Consider the following 18,132-nt stretch of genomic DNA (forward strand, 5'->3'; position numbering starts at 1 on the left):
CCACCCAAAAACATAATTTGACATTATATATTAGCGTAAATCGGTATTTTTACCAAAGGCTGCAAATGTCACCAAAATCTCCCTGAGATCTTTGCGCTACACCCAAGGTCCCAAACTATTTTTCCAAATTGTTTGTGACAAGGCCATGGTCTCTTCTTCAACGAGTTTTATTTCTTGGAGAAATAAGACCTGCAGCTTCCTCAAATTCACTAATTATTTTACTTCTTTTACTACCTTTGGTTTGATGAGGTCTCCAAGTCCCCTAATATTCAACGATGTAATTTTCATTTAGATTTTCAGAGAGCATACTTACCTCCTCCAGCCTTACATCTCGCATTTTCTTTGTTGCTCACGTTTCGAAGAAATTTTGTGATCTGAAGTTGGTTTCCAAGTTTGATAGTTTGCTTTGATTTAGCCTCTCTTGTATCTTTCTTAGAAAAACATGTTGGAAGCATTGTAAGGGATCTCACTATGAAAGAATGGAAGATATCATCAGTGAGTGGGAGCTTCTCAATGGTTTTCAAAAAGGGGTAAGTATACTTGGAAAAATTGGAGAAGTGACAACATTGCAGCAAAGTTAGACCGCTTTCTCATCCATAGTAATTGGTTGGTAAATGGCATATAATGTCTTTCTAGTATTCTGGCTCAAGGGGATTCTGATCACAAACCCATCAGGTTGGATTTGGGCTCTCCATAAGATTTAGATTTGATTCCTTTCTGGTTTAATCCCGGGGGAATCCAGAAGGAAAGGGAGGCTGACCTAATAACTCATGCTTGGGCTATGCCAATTCGCAAGTCTTTTACCTTTTTTTGGGAATAAAATATGAAGGAGGTGAATTATGCTCTTAGAACCCGGGACAATCAATTACAGGCCCCTGCAGCAAGAGATAAAAGAACTCATTCAAAAGATCGAAGATCATCAAGGCTTGATGGAGTCCAAACCAATCACTCACAAAAACTTAGAAGAAGAAAAAAACCTAGTAACCAAATATTTAAAATCAACAGGAAAGGAGGAAGAATACTGGCATCTGATGTCTCGAAGCCAATGGTTAAAGGCATGTGATATAAATACATCTTTTTTCACAAGCATACTAAATAAAGAGAAACTAGGAATCGAGTAAAGGAAATTTCTTCTGGAGGTCACCTTAAAATATGTTTTTCTAGGAAATTAAGAGAGGACTTTTGCTTCTTCAAGAATCCATATTCTCGCGCTGAATAGAGATGACTTCCAAGGGCTCCATCCCTTTGAGGTTTCTTGAAACAATATAATCAACCTTCCAACATGATTAAATGAAACAATTTATTAACTGTAGCCTCTTATTTCGTGTTAATAACACGAGTGAGCCTCTTGCGTTTGATGCTAAGTAGTTTGTCATATATCACCCACGCAAAACTCATAAAATGGGGATCGGTAGTACCAGATCCTTTCAAATTTGCACAGCCCCAATAATCTGGGTGACATGTTACATGATACCCAGTTGATGCCCTGGCACTTTGCTTATCAAAAAACCAAGTTGGTTTCATGAAGCATCGATAAATCATAGACAACATCATTCTTCTTCAGGAGGCGATTCATTCAAGAAAGAAATCGGGTAGCCGGGTATGATTATCAAACTTGACATGGGAAACACCTTCAATAGAATCCATCACTCCTTTTTATTCTCGGTGATGGAAAAGTTGGGTTTCTGTAATGAGTTCATAAATTGGACTAGAGATTGTATTGGAAGCCTATGGATAGCTCCATTAGTAAATGGACTCCCCTCTAATCTTTTCTCCACTTCTAGGGGTTTGAGGCAGGCTTTCAATACAAGCTCGTAGTAGTAGAAACCTTAATATATTAGTGGCAGAAAACTTAATAAGGAACCTAGAGATGGGAAGAAGGGAAGGGAGAATATGAGGAGTAAGTATAGAAAACAACAATAAATATGTGTATCATTCCCAGTTTGTTGACGATACATTGTTGTTAGGGGGAGCCTCCAAAATTATTGCTCGGCGATTCAAACCAGTGTTTGGTCAATATCTAGACCTGTTGGGGGGCTTCATTGATAAAACAAAGAGCCTAATCATAGGATGGAACTGTCCACTTCAAAATATTAATGAAATTGTGACGGTTCTGGGATTCCCTTTAGAATGGAATGGAAATTATTTAAATATCTAGGAATCCCCATTTTGATCGGTGCCTCTAATATGGAGAGTTGAATCAATACCTTAAATAAATTTTCGAAGAAATTTCAAGCCTGGGGTGCTCAATGGCTCTCTTCATTAGGATGTGTTGTGATAGTTAAATATGTTCTATCTTCGCTTCCTGTCTACCTATACTTTGACCTTCTATACCCAAAAGTTGTGCTCAATCAGATGAGCTTGTTAATTCACAAGTTTCTATGGCAAGGAGGGAGGAATAATGAAAGAAAATTCCATTTAGTAAACTGGAATTTAATTTGTCTCCCAACAGTTAATGGGGGATTGGCAGTCTAAGACCCTCTATTTATGAATATTGCTCCTAGAGCTACAATCGTTTGGATACTTATTTCAGATTTCAGTGTGTGGTGGAAATTTGGCTTTCTGCAGGAAGGATCACAGCTATAAAAAAAACCCCACTGAAAGACATCACTGCCAACATGAGCAAATATCCCAGCCCTGCATTCAGACCAAAAACGGCGGATTCCATGACCCTAAGTCCAGTATTGGCAATATACTCATGAACTCTGGAAATGCCCCTAATAGATCTGATTCAGGGCTTGGTCCTCGATATTGAAATAAATACAAAGCAGACCATTCCGATAGCGTATATTCTTCTCCAACTCATCCAAGACTGCCCTCCCTCCAGCATGTATACAGAAACGCTCAAATGCAAGCTTGAAATCAGGAATATACGCCTTGGTCTTCATCTTCAAAAGTTTTCCTCCACCAAAAACCGCTGCTGATCCAAATCAGACAAGAAGACAGACATACGAAAATGTGAGAACTAGAATCAGAAAACAGGAAGCAGGAAGCAGATACAAAAATCTGAGAATTGGGAATTGGGCTCCAAAAATATGAAAATCCAAACCAAAAATGGTCTGAATACCGCCACCCACTTCGACATACCTATAAAATTTCCCTGTGTCGCTTCAGACCTCAGAACGTTTTTCACCGATGATCTAATGGCTGGAGATGATTTAATCGTCTAACAATCCATTTAACGGCCCACGTTGAGACACGGTGGCATGGAGGGGAGTTCGTCTCAGAGGGAACGCCTTACGGCGTAACTAGCAATGCCTAATGATTGACTCCTTGAAAGTGTGACTACAGCGTGTTTGGGAAGAATTTGTTGTTTTCACATGCTTTCACCATTTTGCAGGGGTCAATCGGACTGCCAGAAAGTTGCTATTTTATATAAACCTTTGAGTCTTACTTCAGAAGAATACAATATGTACACAAGATACCTTCTTCACAAACATAATTTTTTTTTTCCCTATTAACAGATCTATCTTTCAAATTATGGCATTCGTTGAACTCCCACATCCCACGAACAAAACATATCTGGATTTCTTTGTACTTGCAACAAACGCTTTAAGCAACCTTGCAGTTGCAGGAAAAGCTTTAAGCAAACTTGCAGCTAGTACAGGAGAAATAATGTGATATTAGAACATAGAGACCCGAAAGAACCATGGAAGTATGAAGGCAACAACCATGCAAGCCATCAAGAAGTTGCAGAGAGGCCGACTCCGCCAGCATCTTGGTGATTCACCTGAGGAGTTGTCTGTATCTCTGTCATTCCACTCTTCCAAGAACACTGCATCCATATTAATTTATTATCTATTTTAAATAAATAAATAAATGAAATAAAGATAGAAAAAGTATGAATTGAATTTTATATATTATTATTGTAAATTTTATTTTAATGGAAGGGTTATTAAATTTATCCAATTGTTGTAGTTGCTATAACCACTCTCCAAAATTTTGCTTTTGCTTCGTTTTGGAGCCTTCCTCCTCGAAATCATCACAACTATCCTACACTGATCATGTACTTGTTTTTATTTGATGTCATTTGTTGTTTAACAACTTGTGTTCAACTCACTTGCCCCGTCGGTCAACCACATCCACACCCAGCACTTGGTTCACATCCGGTCAACTGACTGTTGGGAAAAATTGCGCAAACCTGGAGGACAACTTGTCTTCCCCTTAGAAATTCTGCAGAGCTGCCAACAACTGCCCTGCACTCAGAAATTGCGCAGAGTAGGCCAGGCTAGCTGCACTACCATTCCGAAATGCGCAGAACTGGCCTAGCTTCATTGTTCTCCAGAAATGTGCAGAGTAGCCCAGGTCAGTTGCACTAGTCTCCAGAATTGTGTAGAACTGGTTAGCTGCACTGCTTTCCGAAAATGCGTGGAGCAACCTAGCATCACTCCTTTGAAAAATTGTGCAGAGTTGGCCAGTTAGCTAAGGCCTCTCAGTCTAGAAACAACACATAAGTTCCCCCTTAGTTGTTTTTCGTCACATACCCGGTTCCCTTCGGAATTGCGCAATCCTTCTTTGCATGTTGGGCAACTTTTCTTGAAAAAGAAAAAAGAAAAAAGTGAAAAGCATCCCCAGATTTTAGGGATCTATTTTTAGCAGCAGGAGTTACATGCAAATCCGTTTTTAGAAACTCCGTGGCAAGTGTCACTTTTTCCTAGATTTGTAGCATACGCGTCATAAACTCTAATTTCACCAAATCTACTTAAACGGCGCTTTAGATCCCACTCTTCACATTCAATCTTGATATTTCGCATTCCGAGGCATCTAGGAACCTTTGACACAATCAACATATCTTTTCCGTGTAAGTTTTGCTTTTCATTCCTGTTGCCATTTTTTCTATCACTTTTTAGTTTTCACCTTGTATGTGTGTTGTTTCCTTGGTTTTATTGAATGATCGCTAGTGTTTAAATGTATTTTAGCTTGTAGAAGTGTTGTTTCAAGTTTTGCATTACCTTTCCATAGTGTTGAACACATAACATTATTTTTGCACTCACAATTGTCGTTTCAGTGACTCGCTTCATGAGCTTCTTGGGTTTTTTGTTTAATTGATTTATGCACTCACTTGAATCACATGCACGTTTATTTCACTCATATATGCACCAGATTCACACTCACATTCACTCCATGTTTTCAGGTTGCCATTGGGTAGATCTGGTCCGACTTGGTCCAGATCTTGTCTCTCCCAGCAAGCTCTGCACATTCCTGGCAGTCGAGGCTCTGCCTAGCCTCCAAGAATTGCTCAGAGGCTACCCAAACTATCTCCCAACTATGCTCTGTGCAATCCTGGGAGGTAATGTCTAGTCCTACCCATTGGAACTGTGCAATGTGCAATTCCAGCTAGCAACCCAGCTTGACTGTTCTGTGCATTGTGCAGTTTCAGTCAACATTCAGCCTCTTTGGACTGTGCATTGCATAGTTCCAGCTAGAAGTCAGCCTCACTGGTAGCTGGGACTGCGCAATGCACAGTTCCAGCTGACAGTCTCTCAGCTTCCTGAAGTCAATGTTATGTAATCTTTCAAAGCATTCGCCAATTTATTACTTGAACGTTTCTTGAGTTATTTGATTTTTTAGATGATATTGTCTTGCCATGAGTGTCTTCTTTGTCTCAAGGTAGCACTGGTTTTTGAGCAGCTTCTCAGTAGTACAGGTATCATGGCCTCCAAGAGGGTTGGCTCAAAAGACACAGTTGAAAGCGGTACCAGGGATGTGGTTGAAGAAGGGTCTATGATCTTGCCCGTGTACATAGAAACACACTTGTTCATTGAGAAAGACATTAAGATCACATGGAAAGAGATCAACACCATTTTCTCAGACAACTTTGAGGAGAATCTGGAGGATCAACAAGTCTATGTGAACATCCATAAGTCAGGATTATACAAAGTTGCACACATGTTTCCCGTGTTCCCTTATGAAGATGTGATCCAATGGATTGTCTCACACAGTAATCATGAGACAATGATACTAAGAAGTGTTAGTGGAGCAAGGCTTGCTTCCTTTAAGACAGAGGATTATCAGGAGATATATAATTTTCCATTACTAGTGAGCAGGATGGATGCAACGTTCCACACCCTCGACAGGAGCACGAACACAAGAGACATATTGAAGAGTTGGGTAAAGGAGCTAGCAAAGTTCAGGACAATGCCCAACCAGATATACAGGACGAAGACACTCAAGAAGGCATACCGACCCTTGGTCATTTTCACATGCCACTTGTATGGCCAAGGGAGTACAGAGACCTTCTCGTAGAGTTGGGTTACTATGTTGGATCAGTTGGCAAGTGAAGGAAAACCATTCAACTGGTCTGACATGTTGGTTCTCTAGTTGAAAGTGAATTTATCCAATGCTCGGAGTCTGCCCAAGGATCAACAAGCAAATTTTTTCATGTCCACCTACTTGCTCGATGCAATCTGTGCCCATCAACAATTCCTGGCATGGGTTGGGCATAGACACCTTCAGAGAGTGTTGTGAATGTATATTGCAAGTTTCTCTCAAATGGAAACTACCTAGGAGACATGGCTAGAATATCTGACCATTTCATCACCCCTCTGTACGCAATGATTTTCAGCTTGTTGGGGCCTAACCTAGGTTCGGATTTATTTAGCCAAACAAATCCCTATACTACTCTCCCTTTCGGCAATAGCCCACGGAGCGCGGACTGAGGTGTCACCTGAGGTAGTATGGGGGGATGTTGGAACCAAGTTTTCGTACCCTTGAGATGTCTGAGGGGTCGATTTAGTCCAACTGTGAATACCTTCGGGCAAGTTACTTCACGCACTTTCGTGACCTACGAGGCCTTTGCACCCTTGTTAAATTTTCCTTCACGCATCCCTAACCAGGGGTTGTGGAGCTTTTGCGCTGCTAGAGCAGTGAACTGCACTATTTCCCCAAGTCACACCGCAGATCTTGCTTATCTTCTTATAACAATTAGTTATCTTCGTGTAAACAGATACCTTATATTATATTCACTTATTCAACACATTCATATAAGTTTGCGTAGGAAATAAACAGTAAACTTGCAATTCATACCCAATATACTTCAATGCATAAAACAGGAAAAGATACACAAAAATATTGTAAAACTTCTCTTTATTAATGCTTCAACCGGTTATAGACTCAACCTGCCCTGTGCACTCAGCTGTAGGGGTCCGCGCACTCAGCTGTGGACTATTAGGCCTCTGCGCACTCAACTGTAGAGCCTTCTCCTACTCTACAACCCAAAGACATGACTCTACACTTAGACTCAGTGCTTTCTTATTAGATCTTCCATTCTCTATCTCTGATTGATATCTTTACACTTAGAGCCTCACTCTATTTATACAATCCCATGGTTCGCGGACCATGGGTAGATCTCTCAAACTGACATTACATTACAAAAATGAGGGTGGACAACCCTCTGACTCATTTACCATATTCGCGCTCCGCGCCCACAAATCGTGGAGTATTTACATTGGACTTAGTCAAAACTTGGGCTTTAAGCCCCAAAACTTGTCTTGGGGGGATCCCATGCCCAACAAGCCCCCAACATAGACATCATGACTCACTCTCGAGTCACTCTGTCGGTGGGGAGATCTTCGTGTGGAGACCTCCCAACTCTGCTTGGACTACTGCAAGGTCAAGAACACACTGAGTGGCTTACTGTTGTATTACTTGTATGCGTTGTTTCGAGACCGCAGTGGCAGAAATGCTCGCATGTATCTATTCTTGCGTCCCCTGCATCTGCGTGAGCTTGCCCTCAATTTTTGCGGTGATTACAAAGGCCTCATCGATCCAAGGCTGAACATGTGCCTTCAAAACCACTTCTCTATGTCATGCTGCGTTTACTTGCTCCTTAAGTGCTTTGGCCTGTTGCATTCATGCGAGCCTCTACGTGAGGGCCATCGTCTGCGTGGTCCCTTTGACATTGTCATACTATTGCTATAGCTCACGCACATCTATTTCTAAGCGCTGTATGTTTGGGTCCTCTTGCATAGTGGTGAGGACCTCGAACTATTCTTCCAACATTTTGGTGTAGTCCTTCACTGCATTGCTGATCTCCTCCATCCCCGATGTAATGGTGTTGGCACGCTATTCCCTTACCTCTAGAGGAGTTGAAGGTTGTGCCTTCAATCGCAACTTTGCTATCTAAATGTTCAGCTCTAGCTGAACCTTGGCCATTTCTTCTCACGCCTTGCGCACCCCTGCTACTAATCTCTAGATGTGCGCATTTGCTGGTGCTTCTGTAGGGATGGCTAGCTCAGGGACCATTTGGCATGCTTCTTCAATTACCTACACCATCTACTTGTTCTGAGACATGACCTCGTCGCGTTGCAAGCTCAACTGCTCCATGTTGATCCGCTATTCACTCAACACCTGTAGCTTGTGGCTATCCCTAGCCTGCAGTGCTGCAGTAATCCCATCCTGTAGAATATAGAGTGTATCCCGAGGGAGTGCAGCCATGTTGATCCCTATTCCTTTTAGTGTATTGACCGTAGGCCTGTCGGCCTCATTTGCTGTAACCAGTGCCCCTTTTGGCAGCACTATTATGTTGGTCGTACGAGCACGCAACATTTCCTTGGATGCGGTTGTTCTTATTGCGAGGCTAGTCGAGAGAGTACTAACCTGAGGAGTGCACACCTACAACTCCTGAATCTATGCTTGGAGGGCCACCAACATAATCAGATTCTCCTCCACAAAGTTCTGGAGGGACTTTATGGTGACGTCGCACACCGTCTCTCCTATATCATGTAGATCCCCCTCGGTAAGGGTGATCGAGTCGATAGACATCTTAGATGCTTTTACCTTCTTGCGCAACCCCATATGCTCTCGCGGGCGCTGGCGCTTCAATAGTTTCGACACTGTCTGTGGGTCCACACCGCCCTCCTCTACCTCTGTTTCCATCTCTTGCTCCTGCTTAGGCGAAGGTGACTTCTAGCCCTCACACTCTATTTTTGCTATCTTTTGTGCTTCTGCTGCGACCTTCTACTGTTCTACTGCTGTTTGTGCAGTGTCTTGCGCCTCCTGCACCTTTGCTGCTGCTGCTTCTTTCCTTCTCTTTTCTGCCAACTGTGCCATGCGCAGTTTTGCCTCCTTCTTTTTTTGCGTAGAAGACTTTTCCACTACGGAGATGTCTAGAGCACACCACTCCGGTGGCCACGTCTCAAGTACGTCTAAGATCACATCATCTATGGCCACATATGGTAGTTCGTTCCACTTCTTGGTAGGGTCCTTGCGTTCCTTGAGGTAGATGTGATGAAATTCCTCTTTAAACTCTACGAAACTTTGTAGGTTTTTGTATACAGTGGGTGATAACCATGGATTGCGGTTAATCCCCATCCTGATGTTTATCTCCATGAACAACCAAAATATTTTACTATTGCAGATACGGTGCACACCTTTAGTAGCCCATGATGAGGCGTACTTTGCGGCCTCCGGGAGATCCCTTGCAATTATGGGGAACTGGATGTCCTCAGGAAAATCCCTAGCCACCAGCACTATGGACAGTAGAAGCCATGCATAGTGGAAGGTTTTCCCCTATTCCTATGCCTCGTTGAAATTTTCCAGGAACTTCTTGCACAAGAATTCCAACCAGTTAAACTGGACCCCCTCTGCGCATTGTTCGGCAAATGCAACCACCAGTGTGGGCACCTCATCCGTGTGGAACTTCTACATGACCTTACCTGCCAGTATCTGAGTTGCAACTCTAACTACGTTGTTGTTGATACTTGAGATTGCATAACCCCTCTTTTTCTTCTCCAGCTTGTATTTCTTTTTCATGACCTTCACGATGGCAAAATCACTGCTTTTACCCTCCGAAATGTCTACAGGGTCTTCTCCTTTACACGAGAGTCGGGTAATTCAATGGCTCAGGTGGTCTGTGATGGGGACGGGTTCCTCCATCCACAAACACCCATCATGCACCAGGCAAAGTAGCTGCCTGATGATGAAGATAGTTACTGGGGCGCAATAGTAATGCGACACCCAGAGCAGGTTCAACAACCCTGCCTTTTCGACCCCATGCAACCATTTGCATGGATCTAACTCTATAACTCCCAGCATGGTGTGTTTCTTTGGCTTCATGAGGTGTGCAGTTGGCAAGTGAGGGAATTTCTCGTGGTTAGCGAGATCCTAATCTTTTAACTTTAAGCTTGACACCCTTCCCAAGTGCGCTCCTTTGAAAATGATATCATCAGGTAACAACGGAGTTTGAAGAGGGCTTTTACTGTAGTCCAGGTCCTTGGGCACTTTTCCTTCCCCTTCCGTGGAGGGACATATGCGGGCAGCTTGGTTAGAGGGACCGCGCCCTCAGTTTCTTCCTCCATGACCTCATCCTCTTCGATTATGATATCCTCAAGGTCTTCTTCCTCTTCATCGATTTCCAGGTTAACTTCTTTCCCTTTTTCCTCCATTGTCAATCTAGTTCGTAGCGGGTTTCGAGGGGACACACGCACCAAAATCATGGGTTGTTTATCTTTCTTCGGTCTCGGTGTGTGCAGTGATTTAGGGATTTCCACAACAATCTTGATGCTCTCAGGGGCATCTTCTATGGTCATGGCATGCATAGCTTCTTCGTCAATCATTTTTTTGATTTCCTTGGATTCTTCAGATGCTACCATCTTGTTTGTCCAGAAATTTCTCAACTGTTCAATCAGATGCTCAAACAACGCTCTCCATAAGACAAACAGGTCTCGGTTCGGAATACTCGGGGTGGAAAACAACTCAATTCTCAAATGACCAAGTGTTGTGTGCTGGACAGTCCTTTGTAATTTATAACACCTTTTGAGTTCAAATTCGACCATTCCCCACAAATCCGGTCCATTAATGCTCCCTTGGTGGTATATTTCCCAAATATTTCCCATAAAACTTGCCTTAAATTCCCTCCTCCTGCTCCATTTAGTCTCAAACCAAGCATCAAATGGGGGGAAACTGCACTTTATGAAAGTCAAAGGGTGGGGAAAAGTTTGTTCAATGTTTCCCGACCCGGATGTCTATCCCGATGCAGATATCTGCATATGGGGGATGTCACCCGAGGAGTACGAAGCTCGACGTTATGCCACAAGCAAAAAGGTGGGTTTCCACTTGGCCAAAATGATCATAAGTCGGGCATTGAGAAGGAAAGAAACCCCTGTCCCCTTGGCTATTGAAGAACCCCCACGTTCTGCAGGATTCCTGGAAGCTTCAGTAGTTCAAGCACCAACTACACTGGAAGAGGAAGACCAGACCATTTATCTAGGGGATTCCCCGTTACCCGAACCGAACCCAATTAGTAGTAGGCTCAGTCGGCTCCGTGACTATGTGAAGGCGTTGGGAGCACCTTCTCCCTATTCCGTAGCAGAGATCGGGCCGGAGAGGTTCGAGGTGCTCAAGTGGCTAGGATACATCGTGAATAGTGACTATAACAGTCACTTTCCTACCGACTCGTGCAGCAACACAGCTACTCGTGCACTGTCGCGAACCCTGTGACACTTCTCTCCTATGCGCAGCCCCAACATCGCATAGCTCTTGGGTAGAGTAGTTTATAGTCCCATGCCTCCTTTCAATTTCCAGGAGTGCTAATACTGTGCTTCCTACAGCTAGTCAAGTGGCTGCGCCACCTGTATAGGGTTTCAGCCGGCCATCCATCACTTTCCCTAGAAAAAATCCGCCTGTTATTTTTATTGTTTGCGTCATGCACTTTACCATCTGCATCGTGCCACCATGGGTGATTCCTTTAGTAATATACGGTCCAATCCAAGGCATCAAGTTGATCAATTCTCGCGGTAGTCCCCAAATTTTTCAACGTAATCGTGCACACCCTATTTTATCACCCCAATTTTCTTATCGAGAAAATCCTTCTTTATTTCTTCCTCAAGCTTCTTAACTTCCACTTCCACCAGAGCACTTTTCTCCCTTAACCGCACTCTTTCTTTCATGTGTTCTTGGAGCCTATGATCACCCTGTCGTATTTCTTCCTCAGGTCCCAAGTGTTCTTCTTTGTTTAGCTGCGTGATCCCTTCTTCCAAGGCTATGTGAACCGTCATATCTACCGGCATTGCTATGTGCAGACTAGGCATATGTTACTCTATTGGGACCACAATGTCTACTCCATAGGCTAGCCTAGAAGGCATCTATCCCATCAGTTTCTTGTACATTGTCCTATAAGCCCACGAAACTACTGGTATGCGTAGGTCTTAATCACTTCACTGCGCGTTATATACCCTGTTCAGTGCTTTGCATACTTCGTTAAAGGCTTCTGCATGGGTAACCTTCTGCACACTCATTCTTTCCACATTCTGTTGTCCCAAATGGAGGGACTAATCATGCAATTGCCTTGCCAACACATGCTTTTTGACCATGTTCCCGAAGGCGAAGTCCATGTGCATCCACACAGGTTTTGTACCATATGCCTGTACCCACCTGGACAGATGCATGCCCGGACAATACCATACATTTTTTTTGTCTGTTAGCCCCATCCGAGGCTTCCTAAAATGCATGCGCATCATTCTCCTACATTCGTGCCAGTCCTCAAAGCTTCCTTGTTGTGTACCCCACCACCTTGCGGGCGTAGCGTGTAGTACCCATTTCAAATCCTCGAAACGTTGTTGTTCTGACACATCTCTTTCAAATCTATTTAGGAAAGCATCTACCTCACTTAAACCATCATAACTAGGCAGATCCCTCACTTCTTTCGATATGCAGTGCAACGATCTTGTCATCATATTACAGTTCAGTGTGGTCACCTCGTGCAGCCAGTTCTTCCATCGCTCTATTTCCTCATTAGAATCTGATGTACACGAGCTTTCGCGCTCCCATGAGATTTTTCTGTCCGCGGTGGGATTTACCCAATCTTGCTCTCGCGTGGTTATCTTGTAGATGCAGTCCAAATCATCGTCGCTTTCATAGTCATGCACTGGCTTTGTGTAACGCAATCCTTCTGCAGGGTCCAAAGGTACGACTATGCGCAAAGACTTTTTCTCAAAAATCATCTTGTGCTTCTTCAGATTTATCACTCCGTTCATGTCAGTGGCCCAATCGATTCCTAAGAGAGCTGGGTAGGGGTTGTTGTCATCAACAATCTCTATCACTTCAAAGTCTACTAGCACGCTTGCCCTTCAATATCCACAGTGATTCCCTACAATATCCCCATAGGTATTATATTTTGTTGGTTCACCATTCACAGCTGGATAGGAGACCATTGCAGCGTAGGCCTTCTCATGCGCTCCCATGTTTGCTTCGGCAGAACATTTGCGTCTGACCCTAGGTCCAGAATTACTTGGTCCATCTCATATTCTCTAATCGATGCAGTCAACCTCGTTTCTCTTCCCATCCTCGTCGCATGATTTCCAATCTTCCAAACTATGCGCGGTTCTCCCGGCATGGTCCCATCACATCTATTAATGAGTTCCTGCAATTCCTTTACAACCTTACTATCACATAGTAGCTTCACGCATGTTTCTTGGAACGTCGTGAGCATCAATGGGTCCACATCTGGCTCTGGTTTGTCTTTGCTTCGTGAAGTGGAGGCATCAGTGAAGCTCTTCCTAGCTTCCATGAAGGTTTCCTTAGCGCGCTCCAAATCAAACTCTGGTTCTTTTGTCGGAGCCTTGTGAACCCAAGTACTATATTCAGGTTGTTTGTCTTTATCATCTCCTGTTGTAATTCCACTTCGTAGCACAATGTTCACATTGGGGTCTTCCTCGCATGGCTTAGACCTCATCATCTGTAGGTTCTAAGTCGGGGGAGGTTGGAGCGCTCCCTTGTTGTGCAACCTAGCTATCAATGTGGTATAATCCTCCGTCTCATGATCAAACAAGGTACAATACAGACATGATGGACGCTTTGGATCGATATAATCACGGTCATAATGTCATAGCCCCCCGCAATTATAACATATCAGCTGTCTGCGACCTCTTCCAGGTCCTCCTCCACCTCGACCTCATCCATGCCCCTGAAATTTGGTTTGCGCCGCTCCTGCATTCTGGTCAAGGGGCCCCGTTTTAGCCTGAACTCTGTAGGTGGGAGTCCTATCCATCATTAGCTCATAGCTTCTACAGGTGCACTCATCATGTCCCACTGATCTACAGGAATTATAGAATAGCTGTCGTGAATTCCACGTGTACTTCTGCAACAGATGATAGTTGTTTGTAACATGCTTTCCCCCTATTTGAAAAATTACCACCACAAATTAGGTGCCGCGCTAGGTCCTGCTTGTACCTCTAGTCTTAACGGCATTGACCCTCCTCCCATGAGGTAATTTGCGAACACCGGGCAGTGGTCCTTATCATGTCCTTGATACTTGCATTTTATGCACCATACTTCTTCGTGCACTTCTGGGCGAGCTGTTCTATCTTGTTTTAGACTCTGCATCTCAAGGCATAAATTTTTCAACTACACATGGATTTGATGAAATCCCAAGTTAGGATCCTGTATCAGGGTCTCATGCAGCCTCATCATGATCTCCAAGGCCTCTGCCTGAGTTGTTAACCTTTGTTGTGACAACGTGTTCCTCAAATGCGACATTAGCAATGCCACAAACCATTCACGATGTTGTCCATTCGTCAAAGTCATATTAGCTTCATGAATTGTGCATCCAACTCCCAAGGAGTTCTTGGTAGCATTGTGATCTCTTTGAATCTAATGATCGACTGTGCCTCTAACTGCGACCTACTAAATTATCTATTCACCGCAATTTGGATACCCGTGAACCCCACATTCGGATTGTCATTGGAATGCTTAATATACCAGGTCAGCGCGTGATTCTTCAGAGTGCTGACCAACATTGCTTTCTTTATGTTATCATATGTAACTCCTTTCGCTTCCCATATAGCCCTTATCACGAACCAAAACTAGTCTGGATCTTCATTTCCTACTCCCTTGAACACCGACAACTTTATCGCGCTTGCCATATTGACTCGCGCTGGTGGTGGAGGTGGTATGGGCGAAGATGGGGTTAAATGTGGTGAAGCTGGTGGTGGCATTGGTGGGGGTCATATGCACAGAATCATTTGCCTTATCAAATTGGTCGCACTTCTTGGTGAGACCTTCGCGAGCTCTTCCTCGTCCCCTCACAGAGGTGAAATCAAGGGGCTAGTTTCTAGTTTTTCACTACCTTCATTTCTGTAAATTTTCCCACTTTGTGTAGCCCCGAACATCAATGTATTCACATAATCTGCTTTTCACACAATAGCCTTTTAATCCAAGTGTTCAAAGACTTAACGTACTTACCTCACAGTCCTTTGTGAAACCTTCGCTCAGCCTCACTATAGCTTACCTTAGCTTCTATTGCAAACTCAGTAATGAATCCTCCTATAATACGATCGAGTCAGTGATCAACAACATGCACGATCTTATCCTTTGATGCTTCCAATCTGCGCACCAACTCTAGGGTCCACACGATAGGACTGTCGAGCTTGCACCTGCCTTGGCTATCTGCTAGTTTCACGATCCACTCGTACAACTCAGTAGGAAAGATGCAAAGAAAATTTTGTGGATCTTTGTGTACAGGTAGCAGTCTAAACACTCTTTTGTTGATAGTTGCAGATTCTTGTTCTCCTGTGCCACGAACTTGTGAATTCTCCTATCCAACCAACCTTCAATTTCTTTCTTATTTGGATTCCAATGATACGACATCAGACATCTCTATGCAGATTTCGGTCCCAACAACAGAACCATTTGTTGGTTTGTTGGGACCTAACCTATGTTCAGAGTTATTTAGCCAAACAAATCCCTGTACTACCGGAAACATCCTATGGAGCATGGACTGAGGTCTCATTCGAAGTAGTATGGGGAAATGCTGGAACCAAGTTTCTGCACCCTTGAGATGTTTGAGGGGTAAATTTAGTCCAATTGTGAATACCTTCAGGCAGGTTACTTCGCGCAGTTTCCTGACTTGAGAGGCATTCACACCCTTGTTAAATTCACCTTTGCGCAACCCTAACCAGGGGCTGTGGATATTTTGTGTGCTAGAGTAGCGAACTGCGTTATTTCCCCAAGTCACATTGCGGATCTTACTTATATTCTTATAATAGTTAGTTATCTTCACGTAAATATATACCTTATATTATATTCACTTATTTAACACATTCATATAATTTCGTGCAGGAAATGAATAATAAACTTGCCATTCATACCCAATATACTTCAATGCATAAAATAGGAAAAGATACATAGAAATATTATAAAACTTCTCTTTATTAATGCTTCAGTCGATTACAGACTCAACCTGCCCTACGCACTAAGTTGCAGGGGTCTGCACACTCAGCTGCGGACTACTAGGCCTCTGCACACTCAGCTGCAGAGCCTTCTCCTACTCTACGACTCAAAGACACGACTCTACACTTAGACTTAGTGCTTTCTTATTAGATATTCCATTCTCTAATCTCTGATTGATATCTTTACACTTAGAGCCTCGCTCTATTTATACAATCCCATGGTCCACGGACCATGGGTAGATCTCTCAAACTGACATTACATTACAAAAATGAGGGCAGACAACCCTCTGACTCATTTACCATATTTGCACTCTGCGCCCACAAATCGCGGAGTCTTTACATTGGACTTAGTCAAAACTTGGGCTTTAAGCTCCAAAACTTGTCTTGGGGGGATCCCATGCCCAACAATGATCTTTGAACAAGATCTACCCTGCATATCCCAGGAAGTAATGGATGCATTGTTGAACATTGCAAATTGGTACGCCTCACCTAAGGGCACCTTCATTAGGGTGTACATCATGGATGAAGCTCTGCATGTGTTGTCGAGGTTTTCCATGGATAATTTGGTCATGCAGGAGGTTTCATACCACGTCTTGATAGGGTTATTAGCTGGATTGGATTGAATAGGAAGAAGAAGGCACCCTGGCCCACACTTCCTGTGCAAATTAGCTTGTACGCGATTGGAAGTGTTAAGGAAGCAGATGCCCAGGTGGTATACTTCAAGAAGTTTAAGTTCGACACTAAGAGTTGCAATATGTACGACCCACATGGTTTCTACAAGGACTAATGTGCGAGGGTGTACTATCCTTGGATCCATGGGGCATGTCATTGGTTAGAGGAAGTCCCATGGAGATATTGTTATAACTCCTCTAGGCTCAATGAATAGGTCAACATTGCAATGGAGTAGTTAGTAGCACTCAAGGCAGAAACACCACAGGGAGAAGCGACAACAGTGGCAACATGCAAAAAAATTATGCAAGACAAAGGAAAGAGGAAGATTGCTGAAAAGCACAGAGATGGAGAAAAGCTACAATTTTAAGGAAGACTAACTTCTGGAAAAGGTAGCTTTGGAGATAGATGCAAAGAGGCGATAGCATGAAAGGAGGATAATGCAAAGAAAGAGAGAGAAGAAAAAACTGGAAGATGCAGAGAGGATGTTGTAGGAAGTTTAGTAGAAGCTCAAAGAAGAATAAGAGTTGTGCAGAAGAGAGAAGGAAATGCAACATGAGAATGAACATGAATAGGAATAGGAACAAGAGGAAGTGCAAGGTGCATAGACAATGCAAACAACATAGAAAGAGGTTGAAGACTCTGAACCATCAGCAAATGAGAAATAGGGTGAGAAACTGTAGGAACATGAACTTTTTCTGTAGGAGGAACAAATATTACAATAGATGGACATGGAGATGGAGCAGCTAGAACATGATCAGGATACAAATCCCATGCCAAAAGAAGAAGAGGTCACTCCACAAGCTTCACTAGCTCCAAAAGAAGAGAAAGTCACTAGTGAACAAGGGGATACCGTTTTCCTTGAGGACCATCAGGGAACAGAGGTGTACACCATAGCCTTTGACGAGTCACAACATAGAGTTGTACAGGAACATAGAGAACGCACCCCAGATGAGCATGGATCACCTGTGCACTTGAAAGAACGGGTGATTGTGTCAGATGTATGGAGACATCCAGCCACCTTCATCGATGCTACAAAGGCTTATGTCAAATCCATGAGCTCCAGTGTTAAGTTCTTAATGGCAGAAAATGAGCACATGAATAAGGAGTTGCAAGAAGGTAGGCAAAGGGAGGAACAATAAACAAGATCCGCCAGAATAGAGATGAAGATGACCATACTTGTTGAAGTATCATCCCTTGAAACAATCATGTGGAGACTGTATGACAAGTTCATCATAGTGCACAAGATAGTTTTCCATCTACATGGTCATTAGAAGTGTTGTATCAAGACAATGTG

The sequence above is a fragment of the Pinus tabuliformis genome, chromosome 3_2 (assembly GCF_031772625.1).
Source record: "Pinus tabuliformis cultivar Carrire ecotype Pingquan chromosome 3_2, CPIR1, whole genome shotgun sequence".
In the NCBI taxonomy this organism is placed as follows: domain Eukaryota; kingdom Viridiplantae; phylum Streptophyta; class Pinopsida; order Pinales; family Pinaceae; genus Pinus; species Pinus tabuliformis.